We start from the raw sequence: 5,204 nt of genomic DNA, 5'->3' as shown, positions 1-5,204 counted from the left end.
AGGCTTGCATCCCCGCGGTGAAGCCTACTTGATTGTGATGGATAAGCTTCTTGATGTGCTGTTGGATTCAGTTTGCCAGTATTTTATTGAAGATTTTTGCATCAATGTTCATCATGGATATTGGCCTGAATTTTTTTCTTTTAGTTGTATGTCTGCCAGGTTTTGTCTGAGGATGATGATGGTCTCGTAAAATATGTTAGGGAGTATTCCTTCTTTTTGTATTGTTTCGAAGCGTTTTAGAAGGAGTGATATGAACTCCTCTTTGTACATCTGGTAGAATTCTGCTGTAAATCCATCTGGGCCTGGACTTTCTTGGTTGGTAGGCTATTAATTACTGCCTCAACTTCAGTCCTTATTGTTGGTCTATTAAGGGATTAACTCCTTCTTGATTTAGTCTTGGGAGGGTGTAAGTGTCCAGGAGTTTATCCATTTCTTCCAGATTTACTGGTTTATATGCATAGAGTTGTTTGTAGTAATCTCTGATGGTAGTTTGTATTTCTTTGGAATTGGTGGTGATACCCTTTTTATCATTTTGTATTGCATCCATTTGAGTCTTCTCTCTTTTCTATGTCATTAGTATGGCTATCTTGTCTATTTTGTTGATCTTTTCAAAAAACCAGCTGCTTGATTTACCGATTTCTTGAAGAGTTTTTCTTTGTCTCTATCTCCACTTCTGCTCTGATCTTAGTTACTTCTTGTCTTCTGCTAGGTTTTGAATTTTTTTGATCTTGCTCCTCTAGCTCTTTCCATTTTGATGATAGGGTGACGATTTTAGATCTTTCCTCACTTCCAATGTGGGCATTTATTGCTATAATTTTTCTTGTAGTCACTGCTTTAAATGTGTCTCAGAAATTTTGGTATGTCGTGTCTTCGTTCTCATTGGTTTCGAAGAACATCTTTATTTCCGCCTTCATTTCATTGTTTATCCTGTTGCTGTTCTGGAGCAAATTGTGCCGGTTCCATGTACTTGTGTGGTTTTGAGTGACTTTCTTAATCCTGAGTTCTAATTTGATTTCACAGTGTTCTGAGAGGTTGTTAGGATTTTCGTTCTTTTGCATTTGCTGAGGAGCAACTTACTTCCAATTATGTGGTCAGTTTTAGACTAGGTATCATGCAGTGCTGAGAGGAATATATATTCTGTGGATTTGGGGTGGAGATTTCTGTAGATGTCTGTTAGGTCCACTTGGTCCAGATCTGCGTTCAAGTCCCAGATATCCTTGTTGATTTTCTGTCTTGTTGATCTGTCAAATAGTGACAGTGGAATGTTAGTCTCCCACTATTAGTGTTTGAGAGTCTAAGTCTCTTTGTGGGTCGTTAAAAACACCGCATGTTCTCACGCATAGGCTGGTGTTGAACAGTGAGAACACATGGACACAGGGAGGGGAGCACTACGCACTGGGGTCTGTCGGGGAGAAACAGGGGAGGGACAGCAGGGGGTGGGTAGTTGGGGAGAGATAGCATGGGGAGAAATGCCAGATACAGGTGAAGGGGAGGAAGGCAGCAAATCACACTGCCATGTTGTACCTATGCAACAATCTTGCATGTTCTTCACATGTACCCCAAAACCTAAAATGCAATTTAAAAAAAGGGAGTATTCCTTTTGTATCTTCCCACCTCCCACCTCCCCACCCCCCATCCCTCCCCCATTTCCCCCCAACGGACCCCAGTGTGTAGTGCTACCCTCCCTGTGTCCATGTGTTCTCATTGTTCATCACCCGCCTGTGAGTGAGAATATATGGTGTTTGATTTTCTGCTCTTGTATCACTTTGCTGAGAATAATGGTTTCCTGGTTCATCCATGTCCCTACAAAGGACGTGAACTCATCGTTTTTGATGGCTGCGTAATATTCCATGGTGTATATGTACCACATTTTCCCTATCCAGTCTAACATCATTGGGCATTTGGGTTGGTTCCAGGTCTTTGCTATTGTAAACAGTGCTGCAATGAACATTCGTGTGCACGTGTCCTTGTAGTAGAATGATTTATAATCCTTTGGATATATACCCAGTAATGGGATTGCTGGGTCAAATGGGATTTCTATTTTTAGGTCCTTGAGGAATCACCACACTGTCTTCCACAGTGGTTGAATTAATTTACATTCCCACCAACAGTGTAAAAGTGTTCCTATTTCTCCACATCCTCTCCAGCATCTGTTGTTTCCAGATTTTTTAATGATCGCCATTCTAACTGGTGTGAGATGGTATCTCAATGTGGTTTTGATTTGCATTTCTCTGATGACCAGTGATGATGAGCATTTTTTCTTATGTTTGTTGGCCTCCTGTATGTCTTCTTTTGTAAAGTATCTGTTCATATCCTTTGCCCATTTTTGAATGGGCTTGTTTGTTTTTTTCTTGTAGATCTGCTTTAGTTCTTTGTAAATTCTGGATATCAGCCCCTTGTCAGAGGGGTAGACTGCAAAAACTTTTTCCCATGCTGTTGGTTGCCGATTCACTCTACTGACTGTTTCTTCTGCCGTGCAGAAGCTGTGGAGTTTGATTAGGTCCCATTTGTCTATTTTGGCTTTTGTTGCCATTGCTTTTGGCGTTTTGGTCATGAAGTCCTTGCCTACACCTATGTCCTGAATGGTTTTGCCTAGATATTCTTCTAGGGTTTTTATGGTGTTAGGTCTGATGTTTAAGTCTTTAATCCATCTGGAGTTAATGTTTGTGTAAGGTGTCAGGAAGGGGTCCTGTTTCTGCTTTCTGCACATGGCTAGCCAGTTTTCCCAACACCATTTATTAAACAGGGAGTCCTTTCCCCATTGCTTGTTTTTGTCAGGTTTGTCGAAGATCAGATGGTTGTGGGTATGTTGTATTTCCTCTGAGGCCTCTGTTCTGTTCCATTGGTCTATATCTCTGTTTTTGTACCAGTACCATGCTGTTTTGATTACTGTAACGTTGTAGTATAGTTTGAAGTCCGGTAGTGTGGTGCCTCCTGCTTTGTTCTTTTTTCTTAGAATTGACTTGGCTATGCGGGCTCTCTTTTGGTTCCATATGAAGTTTAAGGTGTTTTTTTCCAGTTCTGTGAAGAAGGTCATTGGTAGCTTGGTGGGAATAACGTTGAATCTGTAAATTACTTTGGGCAGTATGGCCATTTTCACGATGTTGATTCTTCCTAACCATGAACATGGAATGTTTCTCCATCTTCTTGTATCCTCTCTTATTTCGTTGAGCAATGGCTTGTAGTTCTCCTTGAAGAGGTCCTTTACGTTCCTCGTTAGTTGTATTCCTAGGTATTTTATTCTCTTTGTAACAATTGTGAATGGCAGTTCGTTCTTGATTTGGCTCTCTTGAAGTCTGTTACTGGTGTATAGGAATGCTTGTGATTTTTGCACGTTGATTTTGTATCCTGAGACTTTGCTGAAGTTGTTTATCAGTTTCAGGAGATTTTGGGCTGAGATGATGGGGTCTTCCAGATATACAATCATGTCATCTGCAAATAGAGACAATTTGATTTCCTCCTTTCCAATTTGGATACCCTTTATTTCTTTTTCTTGCCTGATTGCTCTGGCTAGAACTTCCAGTACTATATTGAATAGGAGTGGTGAGAGAGGGCATCCTTGTCTAGTGCCAGATTTCAAAGGGAATGCTTCCAGTTTTTTCCCATTCAGTATGATACTGGCTGTTGGTTTGTCGTAAATAGCTTTTATTGTTTTGAGATACATTCTGTCAATACCTAGTTTATTGAGGGTTTTTAGCATAAAGGGTTGTTGAATTTTGTCAAAAGCCTTCTCTGCATCAATCGAGATAATCATGTGGTTTTTGTCTTTTGTTCTGTTTATGTGGTGAATTACGTTTATGGACTTGCGTATGTTGAACCAGCCTTGCATCCCCGGGATGAATCCTACTTGATCATGGTGGATGAGCTTTTTTGATATGCTGTTGCAATCGGTTTGCCAGTATTTTATTGAAGATTTTTGCATCTATGTTCATCATGGATATTGGCCTGAAATTTTCTTTTCTCGTTGAGTCTCTGCCGGGTTTTGGTGTCTCGTAAAATGATTTGGGAAGGATTCCCTCTTTTTGGATTGTCTGGAATAGTTTCAGAAGGAATGGTATCAGCTCCTCTTTGTATGTCTGGTAGAATTCAGCTGTGAACCTATCTGGACCTGGGCTTTTTTTGGGTGGTAGTCTCTTTATTGCTGCCTCGACTTCAGACCATGTTATTGGTCTATTCAGGGTTTTGACTTCTTCCAGGTTTAGGCTTGGGAGGATGCAGGTGGCTGAATGATCACAGGCCCATTGCCCATTCCCCTGAGGCTTCTGGCCCAGTTTGTCCTTATTCTCCCCTGCTTTGTTTCTCACCTGTTCTAGCGCTGACTTGTCCTTTACAGGTTCTTCTCTTTTCCAAAACCTGCTGACTTTCTTCCATCTGTTCCCTCAGTTCTCAGCTTCCCAGGTGTGAACTCAGCTCAGGCTCTGAAGGAGAAACACAGGGGCCAGAGTCAGGAGTCAGACCCAGAGAGGTCAGAGGCAGGTTAGAGGTCCAGGCAGTGTTAAAGACCATCTCAGTCCCTCAAGGTCTCAGAGAAAACTAAGCAGGAAGGGACCTCAGAGAGGTACAATTAGCACCTACTTTACTGATGAGAAAACTCAAGTCCAGAAAGACTAAGACTCTCCCAGGTTCCCTCATCACCCAGTGGCAGCAGATATACCACGAAAGCCTTGGCCTCACCCTCCCTGTGCAAAGCAGGTAACTCATCCTCCAGAAACTCGCTGCTGCCTTTCAGAAAACTTTAGATCAAATACAGCAATTTCACCTTGCAAACAGAGTAAAAGGGTCTTTCCTTGGACAATTCTTTATCATGGTTCTGTAGGCCTATTACTTACTCCCAGTCCGTTGTCATTCACTGGCTAGCAGTTTGGGGCAGGGAGCATGTGAGGATTAAACAGTGGTTAACACAACCCTGCTTTCCCAGTCTGGGCGTTCAGCTACTCCATGCTTCCTCAGGGAGTTTCCTCTGCTGTAACTGCTGGAGAGTCCAGGCCCTCATGTGGGTCATTTCTCCATGAAGATCCCTGGTATTTTCTTCCTCTCCTGGAGATAGAGAGGGCAGAGAATGGCTCTGGGACTCCATAGTCTTAGGTTTTCTCCTAAGCCAGCCAGGGCAGCTGAAAGCAATCATGACTGAGCGAGGTTAGGACAGTGAAGATGATCTCAGAGGAGCACAGGCTCACAAGGACAGCCCCTCGTGGAGACAGTCA

At 42.4% G+C, this 5,204-nt stretch overlaps 1 long non-coding RNA gene across 1 annotated transcript; it reads right to left on the bottom strand.

The window, feature by feature from the left end:
* Window positions 1–391: 391 nt before the first annotated feature.
* On the bottom strand, window positions 392–5,004 carry LOC141583351 (uncharacterized). The gene is made up of 3 exons (XR_012516011.1): window positions 4,830–5,004; window positions 4,305–4,418; window positions 392–1,241 (listed from the first exon to the last, which is right to left on the bottom strand). It is a non-coding gene; the product is annotated as an uncharacterized LOC141583351 (long non-coding RNA).
* Between the last annotated feature and the right edge of the window lie 200 nt (window positions 5,005–5,204).

Source organism: Saimiri boliviensis, assembly GCF_048565385.1.
Source record: "Saimiri boliviensis isolate mSaiBol1 chromosome 19 unlocalized genomic scaffold, mSaiBol1.pri SUPER_19_unloc_4, whole genome shotgun sequence".
Classification (NCBI taxonomy): domain Eukaryota; kingdom Metazoa; phylum Chordata; class Mammalia; order Primates; family Cebidae; genus Saimiri; species Saimiri boliviensis.
This window is presented reverse-complemented; position numbering and strand designations above follow the sequence as displayed.